Source organism: Euprymna scolopes, chromosome 13 (genome assembly GCF_053919585.1).
Source record: "Euprymna scolopes isolate OS-2025 chromosome 13, ASM5391958v1, whole genome shotgun sequence".
NCBI classification, from domain to species: domain Eukaryota; kingdom Metazoa; phylum Mollusca; class Cephalopoda; order Sepiida; family Sepiolidae; genus Euprymna; species Euprymna scolopes.
This window is the reverse complement of record NC_136494.1, coordinates 103,961,572-103,978,560: the sequence shown is the minus strand read 5'-3', so window position 1 is coordinate 103,978,560 and position 16,989 is coordinate 103,961,572. Positions and strand designations below refer to the sequence as shown.

Genomic DNA, 16,989 nt, shown 5'->3' with positions numbered 1-16,989 from the left:
GCGTAAGGACAACATTTATTTTCGTTGCAACTTCGAACAACATTATCACTTCTGCACGACTTTTACATGGAAACCGAAAAGATGTTTTAAATTTCTATTCTGGCATAATTTGTCAACGTTGTTTGACGGATTAAAAAAAATGAATTCGTGTTTATTTTTTTGTAATGACGGAATCTGCTTTTTTTTTGTGGAGTTTAGTTGACAGTATTGAAATTACAATTTTATTTTTTTTAGTTAATCGAGTTAACGATCTTTTGAAATTTGAAAGTTTTATAATCTTCGTTTTCATTTTCACTTAATAATTTTCATAAAAGCGCCTTAGTATTTAAAAGCGTGTTATTAATAACATCTTTTAAATGTTAATATTATTATTCTAAGATCGACTGAGCTCCAATCTCTGGTTTATCCACGTAAACAACTCACATCAAGAACCAAACTCTAAACTCAAACAGAATTTCCATGAACAGAGTTTCTTTTCAAGAACTTCCAATATGGGGAAAACATTACCGCGGGACTGTTTTCCTGCAAAATGTAGCATGACCTTAACCTCACAAAATTCTTGTCGAACTGTCCTTTTAATTAAACAACTTTTGTCAATGCCATTTTTCATGTTACACCTATCATAGTAATGACCATCATCTAACTGATTATCCTCGAGTGGTTTTTATAGCTGTGCAACAGAGCGCGAACGCGCGTATGGCGGCTGTATGCAAATGTTGAGCCGTGCGCGAAGTGACGTCATGCTAAGGAAAACGAAAAAGCCTATAAAAAAAACGTGTAGACAGACCGACGTAAACGACAGAGAAAACGATCACGTTAAAGATGTTAAAGATATAGTTTAAGGTCATATCCAGGACTACATGGACATAGGATAATCATGAAGATGTGTGCGTATGTTAGTATGCCTGTTTTGGTAGTGAGAAAGAAAATTTTGTTTGTGTCGGTCTGCTACATGGCCGAGTTTAAATTATATTTGCATTTTAAGGTCGGTTTTCTTATCTCATTTAAATACATCGCAGTTTTTTTTTTATCACATTCAAAATCAACGAACAAAGGAAAATTGAAAATAAATAAATTAATTAAAAAAAAAAAATCTCGCGAGACGGATTCGAACCATCGACCTAAGGATTACGGTCTCAACAGCTACAGTCCTCCGCTCTACCAACTGAGCTATCGCGAGTGCCACACGTTCAATGCTTCTCAATCTTTATTTAGTCACTTTCAATCTTGTACTTCGACTCAAGTATAAAATGCTAATCACTCACAATTGTGAAACTAATGGCATAAACACCTGTTGCTGTTAGTGGTTGTGTAGTGTTTTATTAAAACATACGATCACAAAAGAATCGTTACTATCAACTTGTTTTATAACTCCATTTTGAGTGAAATTCTTTATTTTATTAGATTATGCATATAAATAAAAATAAAATAAGTTTCGTCTGTCTGTCCGCATACTTGTTTCTTTGCTATAGGCACAGAACTACTGATTAGATTTAAACTATACTTAGCATGCAGATATACTATCAACTAATTTATCATAGGCCAACTCTAAAAAATCATGAAAAGCCGAAGTAAGGTTAAAATCATTTTAACGCTGTGGGTTTAAAATGATTATTTTTAGGTACGGATGGGATCACAATCGACTTCGGTTTTAGTACATAAAGATAGGATTGCGTTCGCAATATGTATGTATGTATGTATGTATGTATGTATGTATGTATGATGTCAGGTCATGTCATATGCTACTGGTACCATGTAACCAAGTACTACCTGCCTCATGGTCGAGTCACCGGCGACTAAACTGGTTCCCCCACCAGACTTGTTTGGTGAGGAGGGCGGCTAGTCTCCCTGAAGGATTAAAAACAAGACCATCCAAAGGGCGAATGAACTCTTTTTTTCTAGGTCAACGGCCAACTAGCACCGTGTATATTTGTGTGTGTGTATATGTGTATTGGGGTAGAGAGGGCTCCCGTAAGCCGTGGTGAAGGCAACCTTTCTAGGAGAAGCAAATCTCTGATTTAAAAAACCATAAAGCGGAAGACCAGTACCCGCATTAAGCTGGTCTGCAGTTTAATTTGTTGCTGGCTATCTTGCTCTTGCTTGTTGCTGGATCTAAACATTTTGAACCGAGAGAGAGACTTAGCTGTCGTACAAAGCTAAGACTCTGCAACATCATATTTGTATAGATACTTCCTCAAACATTTGGGTTCATGGATTTTAAATGTATGAGGGAGTGGCACTCGTCTGACAAGACGTTGCAATCATCATGATGTATGTATGTATACTAGCAGTTCAGCCCAGGTTTGCTCGGGCCCTATGTACTGTTCATAACTTTATGTGCATATTTATATATATATATATATATATATATATATATATATATATATATATATATATATATATATATATATATATATATAAATGTTTAGAGGTACAGAATTTATATATAGTTTTACAAAAAAGTAATAGGCGGAAGTTACGGTTTCTAGCAAACTATTTAGCAAATTTGGAGTCTAAACATTTGAAATTTTACATAAAGGGTATTCAAACATGCAGCAAGATTTTTAATCAGTTTTTGTGTGAAAATTTGGCTACAAAGGGGTCAAAGTTGAAAGAGTTTATCATTGCAAACTCTACCAAACTCCTCTGTTAATTTTGGGTCTAAACACTTGAAATTTTAGATGTGGGTTACCTGGACATGAGTCAAACTTTTTAATATATATATATATATATATATATATATATATATATATATATATATATATATATATATATATATAAGTTGACGGAGAATCTTGAGACGTACATTAGTAATCGTCATCAACTTTGGTCCGTAGTGAAGGGGTTCCTGTCCTTTTTTTACTTTTTCCGTTTTTGAAAATATTTATCTACTGGTGATCAATTTGCTAGGCAAAATGCTCCCAAAGATAATAGTAAACAACTTGCTCTTCTGGTTCGCAGAAGATATGGGTGTGAACCCACTAATGGAAGCAAACATATTTTCAATTTTTCAAAAACTGTCCTTACAGAAATTGTAAATAGAGTTTTGTCTAGGGGTTTAGATTTTTGTATTCCTCCTATGAGTATAAATAAAGACGGGGCCAACGGACTCCCCATTGAAACCCCGTCAACCTGATGTTCTTTCTTTTGAACATTGACTCCTTGGTAGCCAAATTTTCGGCTAAAAACCGATTAAAAAGCTTGTCCTATGTCTGAATACACTTTATGTAAAATTTTAAATATTTAGACCCAAAATTGGCGAGAGGTCAAATTTTTAAAACTATGACCCCAATTTTGACTCCTTAAGATTTATTGATTTGGGCTCAAATCAAGTTAAAAGTTTGATCCATGTCCAAGGAGCCTTTACTGCATGTGCAGTGATAATGGCTTGAATTTAAGTTTAAAATATAACGTCAAATATCATGGTGCAATTGTAGTTTACACAGAAACATTTGTTTCGCACGCGCCCCTATTATATCAAGGAACCTACTGTTGATTTATATTTCGAGCCTTTCGGCTTGTGTGGTAATAAAACTCCTCAAATGCACTTGTAATGTTAGGCTGTGTAAAGTGTTAACTTAGGTAAAAATCGCCTGTTCCTGCTTTCATCGATTATTTTGATTATCGATTATCGATAATTATCGAAGACATTCCGATACAAAATCTATCTAAAAACACTGCCTAGCAAATTAAATATCCTCGTGTGAAATTTCATAACAATCGGCCCAGTCGTTTTTGAATCCATAGGAAACGAATTCACATAGACAAAGTTTCTTTTATAAAATAGTAGAAATAGGCTTCGGATGAGATTTCCGCCATCGAACTTTAGTTCACAACTGGCTGAATCCTCCCTGTAGATCCCGTGACATTGTCCAGTAAATATGCAAACGGTTCGCCTCCATCATGGGAGCGAGTATGATCTGTACGCTAACTGCTGCGAACCCCTTGTAAATATATTCAAAGATGATCTCTAGCAATCTGATTTTTGTGTTCAACCAAGAAAAGATTAAACTCGATATTATCGAAAAAAATTATATATTTTTGATATGAATTTTATTTTTTGCAAGATTTTCAAGTCACGACGTTTACAAATTTTGATTTGAGCGCAGCATGTTGGAAAATATATACAAAAAACTTTTCAGTTAATGAAGTTCTCTTTGTTACAACTTGCATATGCAGCCATGCAAAAGGCCAGCGAGTAATTATCGACTACAAAGATAATATTCCTGTTAAATAGGGACTGCCAAAAGTCACCACAGAATTACCCCACCCTATATGTAACACGATGTAACTTTATTATAAATTAATATTATCAGTATAACTTTTGTACCATTTAAAAGAAGGACAAAATAAACGAGTAATAATTTAAAAAAAATTTTCATCGAACGAAAATAATGAAATTGCGAAACGAAAATCGTGTTTACATAATCGGCGCTTTAAAATAACGTTCCCATGTAGTAAACATTCCGAACGTGAAAACATAGCCGTATTTAATAAATCTAGCAAAAATCAACTAATGGTCAGATTTTCGTGAAATTTTCGATACTTATCCATTTTAGAATGAAATTACATATAAAATGCAGTTTTTGTAAAATATACGAGGCGAAAATTTTTTTAGTGCGTGCCCCCCCCCATATTTATTTTTTCGAAATTCGAACAAAATATACTTAAATCTATCGGAATTTCTATTTATTATGAAACATGAGTTCAAATAAGTAAAAAATGTTTACTTTTTAAAAATTTAAATACATATATTGAACACAAATTTACCTTGAAGTTGCAATTAAAAATTGATATAAACTTAATATCATTATGTGTTCCGTATTTTGTTCGGTAAAAAGAGACAAACAAAATATGAGGGAGGGGGGCCTACAAAATGCTTAATATTGTGCAATAATATTTTTTAATTGGTTTTAATCTGGCGATAAAATAGCTGACAAGTGTCATGTTTGTATTAAAACTTATTTTTTTTAAAATTTAATCGTTTTAATCTTTTAAAAATTAATTAATGTTTACCAAGTTTCTTTTTCTTGGCAATTCAACTGATTATAGTATATATTAATTCGAGAAAAAAATGCTATTTAAAAACAAACAAACAAACAAACAAACAAACAACGTATATATATATATATATATATATATATATATATATATATATATATATATATATATATATATATATATATATATATATATATATGCAGGATATATACAGGGAGGATTCAGCCAGTTGTGAACTAAAGTTCGATGGCGGAAATCTCATCCGAAGCCTATTTCTACTATTTTATAAAAGAAACTTTGTCTATGTGAATTCGTTTCCTATGGATTCAAAAACGACTGGGCCGATTGTTATGAAATTTCACACGAGGATATTTAATTTGCTAGGCAGTGTTTTTAGATAGATTTTGTATCGGAATGTCTTCGATAATTATCGATAATCGATAATCAAAATAATCGATGAAAGCAGGAACAGGCGATTTTTACCTAAGTTAACACTTTACACAGCCTAACATTACAAGTGCATTTGAGGAGTTTTATTACCACACAAGCCGAAAGGCTCGAAATATAAATCAACAGTAGGTTCCTTGATATAATAGGGGCGCGTGCGAAACAAATGTTTCTGTGTAAACTACAATTGCACCATGATATTTGACGTTATATTTTAAACTTAAATTCAAGCCATTATCACTGCACATGCAGTAAAGCCTTTTTAGTAAGCCTGACGAATTCTCACGAGAATGAAACACGGAATATCCTGTGTTGCTTAATTGTCATGTATATTTATGAACTGATGGGAGTTCGGCGAAGAGCGTGAATATCACAGCAGTCAGTCGAACATTACTCGAAACGGACCAGAATGCAGTTTGGTCGAGTCATAAAAAATATTTGTTTTTTCAAATCTATTTTCCAATCTCATATAGTAGTAAAAACATAAAAAAAAAAAAAAAAATCTCGCGAGACGGATTCGAACCATCGACCTAAGGATTTCAGTCTCACCATTAACTTCTACAGTCCTCCGCTCTACCAACTGAGCTATCGCGAGTACTGCTGCTGACATGCCACTCAATCTTTATTTACTTAATTTTAATCCTGTACTTTAAATCAAGTATACGAATTCATTGTCACGGTAGCCATTTTTAATATTGAAATTAAGGAATAAAAATCTGTTTCTGTTGATGTTTGTTATTTGATTAAATAATGCGACCAAGACAAATTCATTACAGCTAATATATTTTAGACATCTGGTTTTAGCATAAACTCTTTATTCTATTGGATTATCTATATATGAAATGAGATTTTTGTCTTTCCATTTACAGCTATTGGCATTAATTTTGATGTCTCATGCATGTTTAGGTACTTCCATACTTCATTGCCGAAATTGGAGACGCCATTTTTTCACGCACCTGCTGTCCAAATTTAGGGGAGACATCATTGTATTAAACTATGGCCGAAGCATGAAATAAATAACAAAAAAACAAAACAAAAAAAAACAAAACAAAAAAACTTCCGGAAAGAACCATGAAGAAAGTAAATAAAGAAAGTGAAAGCGAACATATATCCGTAATTGTTTAATTGGAAATGTTTCGATTTAATTAATGGAAATTAGAAAGTTTTTCATGGAACATTTTTTTTTAATTATAAACAGAAAATGAAATATTCATAATGGTTTAAACTGGGTGAGCGCCATTTGAAAACTAAAACAAAGTCAAAACATTTATTGTATAAAATTTATCAAAATATAATTGCAACATTGGATTTTTATAAAATAGTTTCTTTTGTTTGTTTATTTTTTTGTTTGTGTGTTTTTTTGTTTTTTTCCGAACAAATAAATAATTTTATATATTTTTTTTAATTAAAGCAACTTTGAAGGGTCACCAACAAATTAATTTAAATGATTATTTTTTCTTTTTTTTAACGGGGAAATGGGTTGTTTTATTATTATTTTTTTTTTTAGCTGGGAATGAAAATATAATTGTAAAAACATTTATTGAAAAGTTTGCATAAGAAAATATAATTTTAATAAAACAATTTTATAATGAAAGCAACATTGGATATTTATGAAATAGTTTTTTTTATTCTTTCCGGAAGCAATACGTTTCCGGAAATAATAAATGTTAATTTTAGGTAAATTTATTCTTTCCCTTTCCGGAAGCAATCGTTCTCCAGTTTAATTTTTTTTTTGTTATTTATTTCATGCTTCGGCCATATAATGATTTCTTCCCTGGATTTGGACAGCAGGTGCGTGAAATAAAACGACGTCTCCAGTTTCGGCAGTAAAGTGTAGAAACACGAATGTTAAATAAACGTTATTTCAGAATATATATATATATATTTAATTTAAAAACATGCAGTAGTTTGGTCCTCTTTAAGAATGCGGTAAATGTGAAAAATCTTTCCACCCTCCAAAAATCCTTTAAAATTATCACCTCTATATGTTTTCGGGGGGGGGGGGCGCTGAAAACGAAAATAACGTTTAAAATTCCAGCAATCGAGTAGGTTTAAAATTTTTTTTTACAAGGTGGTCACCACTTATCAAGGCCCGGAAGGGTTATTGTAAGTACAGTACGTTAGTGTGGAGATTTAATAAAGTGTCTACTTAAGGGGGCGGTTCATCAGAATTTTGTTTACGTTGGACTTGAAGACATCCAGGTTCTAATCCGGTGGGAAGCAGGCAGACGGAACAGAGCTCCACAGGCGTGCAGTTCTAAGAAAGAAGCTTTGTTCATGAAATCTACGTTTTAATTTAAGCACAGATAAAGAGTGGGGAAAATTTTTGACAGTGGATTCAGCTAGACGAGTGTTTTTCATAAAAGATTGGCGAGAGGGGACCAGAGACTGGAGTTCAGACGAGCACCTGCCATGGAAGTACCGATAAAACAAAGATAGGCTTGCAACGTCTCTTCTGTGGGAGAGAGGTTGCAGGGAAGAGAAAAGGGCATCCCCCAATAAGCCACGAAATCTATTTTGTATTCTGTCAAGGCAGGATAGGCTATTTTAGCAGCTCCTGCCCAGATATGGTCGCAGTATTCCATCCTTGGACGTACTTGGCTTTTATATAGATAGAGAATTGCATCAGTAGTGAGATATCTTCTGGAGCAGTAGAAGGATCCCACCATCTTTCCAGCGATCTTGGCAACAGGCTTAATGTACGTGTTTCATTTCAGATCAGGAGTAAAGGTCAAGCCCAGAAGCTTGTCAAAACATGGGGCTTCTTCTAGACGAGAGCCATCCATTTCAATTGATGCCAGATGGGGATCAGAGCGTTGATGATATGAAGATAGAAGCTTGGTTTTAGATGCATTAAAAGTGACCAGTCACTTCTTCCCCCACTGTATCACGCGCTTAAGATCAGAGGAGAGAGAATTAGAGAGAACGTTGTCATTTACGGCCTTTGATATGTTGCCATAAATGGTCGTGTCACCAGCATAGATGTCAACGAATGATTTAAGTATGTGTTTAGGGAGATCATTGATGTATATCAGGAAGAGAGTTGGGCCCAGGATTGACCCTTTCCAATATATGAAGAAATATTAGTTTAAAAAAAAATGGGGGATCACTTTTCTATAATAAAATAATAACATAAAATGACCACCCACTTTATGGCCACGTTTTGGGGAGGAGGGCTACCGGTTTACAAAAAACATACTTTTATATTTTTCGTTCTTTTTTTTTTTGTATAGTGTTTAATAGGGGCTTCTGCAGTTTAATTAACTGTTTTTCTGAGCTGCTCAGTTAATATCGGCGCGTTAATTAAACAAAAGAAGCATATGTTAAAAACTATACAAGTTCTATAATTGAATAGCCCCTCCAAAGAAAAAATAAAAAATAAAAAGGACGAAAAACATAAAAAATATGTTCTTTTTATAAAACGGCAGCCCCATCCCTCCTAAAAAGAAGGTGGCCATAAAGTGGGTGCATTTCTTCATATCTTGGAAACTACTTGTTTACTGGAATTTTAAACGGTATTGATAATTTTAAAGGATTTTTCGAGAGTGGAAAGATTCTTCAGATTTACCAAGAATGCAAATACTAACGCGTATATTGTTTAATAAAAATATAACGAAAGAAATTAGAAGGAGATATAAATGTTTTTTTTTTTATTTCAATAAATCTCGGTCAGATCAGTGTTGTGAGGGAGGGGGAAATAAGTAAAAAAAATTAAAAGGATGAGAAAACAACTTATACTTACATGTTATACGAGCGTCGTTCCAAAAGTTACACCTTCTATATTTTTAACTCCAAAAAGTTGAAATTAAAACGAGGCACCTTTTGTGCTCTAGGATTGCTTTTTTCTACATAGTCATCACTATTCTCAATGCACTATTGCCAACGATAAATGATGGCTGTACGTAGGCGTCACTGTCAAAAAAATCGAAGAGTTACGAAGATGGTAGTTGTAACATTAAACTGAGCGACTTTTGGTCTTCCAGAATTTATTTTTTTACATAGTCACAATTCTCAATGTACTTTTACCAGGAATTCAATGAAGCATGTCTGTTTCTGACGCACGTCTATGGCAGGAATTGCTTTCTTAGAGACTCACACCGTTAATATCTGCAACAGAGAGGGGAAACTTTTAAATCATGAATGCATAAGTTACGTCATCATAACAATGCAACTTGCAATCCTCTCTGATCTATTCGAGCAGAATAAAAAATAGGAGATGGCTTTTGAAACGCCCCACCCCCAAGTATCTTAACACGTCACGCGAATAAGTTGTGAAAGAGCCCAGTTAGGTCTTTTTTTTTCAACACGTTGAATATAAATAATTATAAAGAAGAGAGACTGCTTCATATTTTTTAAGATGACAGTCACGTGAATTGTTTTAAACTTGTGTGAAGCCACTTGCTAAACTCTCCTTGATATACAATACACGTAAAAAAAAACAAACAAACGAAACAAACTTACAACTAATATATAAAAGGACGGATCTCGCGAGACGGATTCGAACCATCGATCTAAGGATAACAGTTTTTACATAATCAGCTACAGTCCTCCGCTCTACCAACTGAGCTATCGCAAGCTTCTACCATAAAACCACGTACCAAACCTTATATATTTACTTTTAATCCTTTTCCCCAAAATATACAATTTCATTGTCGTGGTGGGAGGCGACGTTGGTTCAATGGTTAACGGCACAGCCTGACGATCTTGGCGTTCCAAGTTCAAATCCCGTTCTTACACAAAAATCACTTTCACTTAGGATGTTGGAGGATATGGAAAGTTATTCGAGGTCAACTCTAAAAAAAATAAAAAATCATCAAATTTAAAAATGTCAAAATGAGGTTAAAAATAAATTTTGGCAAATATAAATAAATATTAATAAAAATGTTCCAGAAATATAAAATCTGTAGAGAGATCTTAAGTATAGATTAGCATCAGTTTTATAACAATAAACATTTACTTGAAATTTGGAGAGGGGAGAGGGAATGAAAAAGAGGGGAGAAAAACATACACAAATGGCGGGAAATTTTATAACGACGGAGACGTATATGTTAAAATAGAACAACAACGACAACAACAAAAAAAACAGAGTAAGAGAAAAAAAATAACGCAGATATGCAGTGCGAAGAGGTCAGGAAGGGAGCGAGTAAAAAGAGTAAATAACAAAAAAGAAAAGAAATAGAGCGTGTGGGGGTTAGGGTTAGGGTTAGGGTTAGGGTTGAGAATTAATTTCCTCACAAGCTTTAGAACTCAGCAGCTGAAAAAAGGACAACGGGATAAAGCAAGCCTTATCCGAGGAGAAGTATTTCAGTCTTCTTAGTAGGATTGCGAAGAATCTGCCCATTTCTCGCGTCTCCGAGAGTCTGGTAGTTTTCTTGAGGTGTTGAATTGCTTATCTTCGGAGAAGCTGGTAAAAGAGAACAGATACCATTTATTTATGGTATCTGGATGAATAAAACTCCAATAAACGGAATTGAATTATCAGTTCTAGGAAAGACGATGTTCGTCTAAAAATTCTTATCATAACAGGAATAAATACTTGGTTAAAGCCCCCCCCCCAAAAAAAGCGAATGGTGCTCCAAGCATGGTTGACCTCGAGGCCTGCCCTTGGGGGAGATACTTTTTTTTGGCGTCTACACCCTGGCAGATTTATTTTTGTCAAAGAGAGCGAAAAGGTCTGTGAGTTTTAAAACTGGGCGCGCAAGAAGTTTTCTCGCGGTCCAATCAAAGGCCTGAAAAAGAAACCATGGCATTCAGCGCCTCAACAAATAAGGCTCGCTTTTCCATGTACAATTTCCAACACACTGCCAAGGGAAGAAAGAAAAAGGAACAGGTATCTATTACGTTTTTCTAAGACTAATTACAATTAATCTATGTCACTTAATGAACATTTGAAATAATCAGTTGCAAGGACCTAACAAACTGTTATGGGTTTAGCATCTTTAGTTAAAGTAATTATGAGTTATTTAAGGTAATTACGAGTTAGTTTTATAAACAATTTACCTTTTATAAGTCTCAAATATTAGTAATTTTAAGAATTATATTTTAACGTAAGTCTAATGGCAACAACTGAGGTTAAGGAAAGAGAAGGTTACTTTTTTAGGTTTCCGAACAATTAGGACAACTCCATTCCCCCAAAGTATCCTGTTGACTCACCCCAACAAAGTCGAAATGATACTAATTGTCACATGCATCACAGCACACCATAGGGGCTGATCCGTCATTTGCGACGGAACAGGTGGGACAGAAGAAAGGACCCCCCTCCTCTACAAATTCTGTAGAAGATGGCACAGAAGTGTACTTAGTTCTAGAGGAAACAGATGTTTTAGGGAGTGGACCTGTCGCAACCGTCTCTCAGCACACAGGCCGAACGAACTGTACCATCGGTCCCATTGATGAGTCTGAGCACCTTGCATAGACTCCAAAAGGGTCTGGTTTTATTTGGTGCTTTAATCAAAACGATTTCTCCTACCGACACCTTCAGAGGTCTATCGCCCACCATATTGGCATCAACATCTCGCAAGGACAACAGATAATCGTTGTGCCATATCTTCCGGAATCTCTCGATATATTGATGTCTCAATTTTAGAGACTGCAGAAGTTTTGCCCGACTGGGGGGATCAGGACACAATTCGTCCGATCTATGACTGCTTATCAATAAGCGAGGACTATACCCGGTTTGTAGAAATTGATCGGGCGTTAAAATATCGAGACCTCCTTCGGAAGCTGCTATGTAGGTGAGTGGTCGATCGTTGATCGCCTTTTCTACATCTGAAAGAATGGTAAAAAATTCGAAGTAGCAGGCTTTCTTTCGGCCCAATAACTTCTTCAAACATTGTTTGAGCATCTTAATCATTCTCTCCCATGCATCCCCATACCAAGCTGAATAAAGAGGGATGGTGATATGACTAATGGTAGTCGATCTGAAATTCTCTTTGAATTCATCAGAGACAAATACTTCAGATAACAAGATACCGGACGCCAAGAAGGTTTCCGCACTGCCCGAGTAAACATACGTAGGAACCCCGAACTGGTTGGTGAATCTGACAAATGCCATTATGAAGGAAGTTGTGCTCATATCTGGTAAAAGCTCCAGATGCACTGCACGCAAGCTCATACAAGTGAACAATAAGACGTACATTTTCACGTCTCCGTCATTCTGCTTTACCAAAAAATGACCGGTAAAGTCAACACCCACCTGTTGAAAAGGATGAATAAAATTAGCCCGATGATTGGGCAGTTGAGAACCTGAGGGAGTTTTAGAAGGCATCGAATTGACCTTTTTTGCAAATAATACAATTACGAAGAATTTTCTTCACCGATTGCCTCCCTTGAGGGATCCAAAAACTAGATAATCTCAACTTTGCAAGAGTTGAGTTAGTTCTTAGATGGCAACAATTTAGGCGTGCTTCTTTGATAGTCAATTCAGTCAAATGATGATTTTTACCTAGAAGTGTAGGGAATTTGACATCAAAGGGGTGGATATCAGAATTCTGAATACGACCTTTTGTTCACATCGGACCGTCCTTATCATGGAACAAACCAAGAGCAGATACTCTTGGAGGGACAGCTTTATTAGAGGGCTGGCGCAATTATTCCAATTCAAATGGATATTCTTCCTCTTGCATATAAGAAAATAGCAGTAGTTTAGCTCTATGATAGGTATCTTTGTTTCGGTGTTTTAACATCACAGAACCTCAATACATTCTCCAGTACGTTAATTGCTTTGGGCAGCGAAGAATAATTGGTGATATTGATTGGAAAGTAATTCTCACCAGTGCTAGGATCATCAGAGAACATACAAGAAATGACCTTTTTGTTTACGTCATTAAGGCAAGGTAAAGGAGACACTAGCCAGTCAATTGCCAGTTGATTCAACCAGTTGGGGCCGTGTACCCAAAATTTTAACAGTTGTTAAAACTTAGAGGTATTAAGCCCTCTAGTTAATAAGTCTGCTGGGTTTTCGGACGAAGGAACATATTTGAACCGAGGGAGAACTTGAAACTCTACATTAAATCCATCATCACGCGGTTGTCTACAAAGATGTTGTTTTTAGTTCCTTTCCCATTTAAGACCCAAGATAAGGCTACTTGAGCATCAGCCACAAGAAAGAAGGAATTAACATTGATAGTTCCCAATGCAGTACATTAGGCACTATTTTAAGGGCCTGATAAATGGCCCAAAGTTCCAAGGTAGGTAGGGTCTTCCTTTTAATGTGAGCCACTTTCGCCTTGGCAAATAACAAGGAACATTTTGACCCTTGTCTTACAAATAGAGAAAACCCGTAAGCGAGCTTAGATGCATCACAAAAGCATATAAGCTGCATCGGACAGTCATCCACTAACACACGGCGGGGGAACTCTATATCACCTAGCTTGTTCAATTCTTTGGCTAGGGCTTGCCAAGAGGCAGTAGAGGTTTTAGGAATTTCTTGATCCCATGAAAGTTTGTCTTTCCATAGTTGGTTGACAAGTACTTTGCCTTGTATAGTAACTGGAAGTAGTAATGAAAATGGATCGTAAAGGCTAGAAATTTGGGAAACGATCGCACGTTTCGTGTTGGCTTTGGCATCTACCACAACAGGGCTCAATCTGACTGTGTCTAGGCTAGGGGAATAACGGTACCCCAGGACTTTTTCAAAGGAAGGAAGAGGAGAAGTGATAGATTCATCCTCTATCATTTGTTTCTGCAAGTCAGTGCAATTGGAATTACAGGACTGAAGATCAAATCCTGCCTCCTTTAATCTTTTGCGCACAGTATTATACACTTCAAGTAGAGATTCATAGTCTCGTCCAGTGGTGATCAAATTGTCGACATAAAAGTTGGATGTCATTATAGATGAATATTCATGAGAGTCATATCTCTCAGCATGAAGCTTGAGAATGTAATTCAAGATGAAGGGGCTGGCATTGAAGCCGAAAATAATAGAATTGTACCTATATGTACACAATTTCTCCTTAATTTTGAGGAAAAAACGAAATCTGTTTTTGTTCTGCTCAGTGCGCAGGCGAATTTGCAAGAATGCTTTGTGGAGGTCTCCCAAGAGGACATAATTATTTTTTCTAAAGACCAATAACAAGTCAAGCAGCTGCGCCGTTAAATTCACGCCAGCATAAGCTGCATCATTAATAGAAACTCGCCCTTCTTTTTTAAGGAACAATTAAAGACTTTGCGGATTTTAGTGGTAACTCCAAAACCCTCTTTAAAAACGAGTCTGTGAGGAATCCAACAATATTTGATGTACTCACTAAGAGTAACAGAGAAAGGTTCGACGATGCCCAATTTTTCATAGTCATCGAACACTTGTAGATATTTATCATACAATCTCTGCCACTCTCTGCATAATTCTCAGAGAAGGTACATAATTGGGATCTACCTGAGCCAACTTATCGTAGTCCCACGGTAAATCAACATAATAATTTCCATCTTTTAGCAAGACGGTTTTCTTAAAATCCTCTATCTTTGCTTCATCATATTAAGAAAGTTTAGCCTTCTCGTCGATACCTACGGAATCCAAGGAAAGAAATTGCTCTATACCGCGTTTAATGGAAGACACTTAAAAAAAAGGCCCAAGGAGTCCGAATACGACAGGATAGGATTCAACACACTATCCACCAAATATGTGGAACAAGCAGGTAACTAATTGCAAACTTGCTCAAAGGGAGGCAACTCATTGTGAGTTTTAATTATTTCAAGCTTCAAAAATTTCGCCCATCTCCGAAAGGAATAATTCTATTGGACATCTTCCACACAGTGCCATTAATACATTCAACCATACAGAAATTTTGTATGTGTTGAATTAAATCTAGTCCGACAAGGCCATGTAGCTCCTTACCATTTAGATCTCTGTATCCATGGCAGAGACGAAAGCCAGCTTCCGTTATATTGGACGTGATTTCGTCGAACATGTCTACTTGAAATCTCAAGTTAAGGCTGTCCGAGAATAGGGCAGCAAAAGGAAAAGGTTTCTGATTACCTAATTTGATGGAGACATTAAGCTCCAGGAGGTTCATAGGTCTTGTACCAATAATCGTATTCACAGGCATGTTAACTGGCCTAGGTACCAATTCTTCCCTAGCTCCCAGTTACTGCAAAATACCTTGAGAAAAGAAGGATTTTTGGCTCCCAGTGTCCAAAATACAATGAAAACCAACTGGGGTACCTTCAAATACACTCTGATTACTGGGAATAGGCAGTTTTCGCCATCAGTAAGGGAAGTCTTTCCGACAAAGGATTTGGAGGTTTTGGGGCACATTGTTGAAAAGTGAGTTTTCAATCCGACAGTACTACAGGGGTAACGAAATCCCTTCTTCCCTTTGCATTCCTGTTCCAAATGGTCCCACAGACATCTAATACATAATTTGAGCGCTTTAGCTCGCGAAACCCTTGAATCATAAGAAGTATACTTGGTGCAGTCCCTTACGGCGTGGTCTGCTAGTTTGCATAATTTGCAAAACTTGTGCTGGTAACCAGCATTATCATTATGTTTTGGGGCATTTGAACCCCTTTGGAGTTTGACCGTTCTATCAGTAGAATTGCAACAATAACTACATGTATACATGTTGGAACAATAACTACATGTAAACATGTGGCAACAGTAAATTATACAGAACACTATCTACAATAACTACATGTATACATGTTGCAACAATAACTACATTATACAGGCGACAATAACTACATGTATACATGTGACATTAATAAATTATACAGAAAACTGTCTACAATAACTACATGTATACATGTGGCAACAATAACTACATGTATACATGTTGCAACAATAACTACATGTATACATGTGGCAAGAATAAATTATACAGAAAACCGTCTACAATAACTACATGTATACATGTCGCAAGAATAAATTACAAAGAAAACTGTCTACAATAACTACATGTCTACATGTGGCAACAATAAATAATACAGAAAATGTCTAGAATAACTACATGTATACATGTGGCCACAATAAATTATACAGAAAACTGTCTACAATAACTACATGTTACATGTGGCAACAACAAATTATACAGAAAACTGTTTTAAATAACTACATGTATACATGTGGCAAAAATAAATTATACAGAAAACTGTCTACAATAACTACATGTTTACATGTGGCAACAATAAATTATACAGAAAACGGTCTACAATAACTACATGTATAGATGTGGCAACAATAAATTATACAGAAAACGGTCTATAATAACTACATGTATACACGTGGCAACAATAAATTATACAGAAAACTGTCTACAATAACTACATCTATACACGTGGCAACAATAAATTATACAGAAAACGGTCTACAATAACTACATGTATAGATGTGGCAACAATAAATTATACAGAAAACGGTCTATAATAACTACATGTATACACGTGGCAACAATAAATTATACAGAAAACTGTCTACAATAACTACATCTATACACGTGGCAACAATAAATTATACAGAAAACGGTCTACAATAACTACATGTATAGATGTGGCAACAATAAATTATACAGAAAACTGTCTACAATAACTACATGTATACATGTGTCA

At 35.4% G+C, this 16,989-nt stretch overlaps 3 non-coding genes across 3 annotated transcripts; all 3 read right to left on the bottom strand.

Moving 5' to 3' along the window:
* Window positions 1-1,093: 1,093 nt before the first annotated feature.
* Window positions 1,094-1,180, bottom strand: Trnay-gua (transfer RNA tyrosine (anticodon GUA)). The gene is given in 2 exon segments: window positions 1,094-1,129; window positions 1,144-1,180. It is a non-coding gene; the product is annotated as a tRNA-Tyr (tRNA).
* Window positions 1,181-5,950: 4,770 nt separating this feature from the next.
* On the bottom strand, window positions 5,951-6,043 carry Trnay-gua (transfer RNA tyrosine (anticodon GUA)). The gene is made up of 2 exons: window positions 6,007-6,043; window positions 5,951-5,986 (listed from the first exon to the last, which is right to left on the bottom strand). It is a non-coding gene; the product is annotated as a tRNA-Tyr (tRNA).
* Window positions 6,044-9,931: 3,888 nt separating this feature from the next.
* Trnay-gua (transfer RNA tyrosine (anticodon GUA)) lies at window positions 9,932-10,024 on the bottom strand. The gene is made up of 2 exons: window positions 9,988-10,024; window positions 9,932-9,967 (listed from the first exon to the last, which is right to left on the bottom strand). It is a non-coding gene; the product is annotated as a tRNA-Tyr (tRNA).
* Between the last annotated feature and the right edge of the window lie 6,965 nt (window positions 10,025-16,989).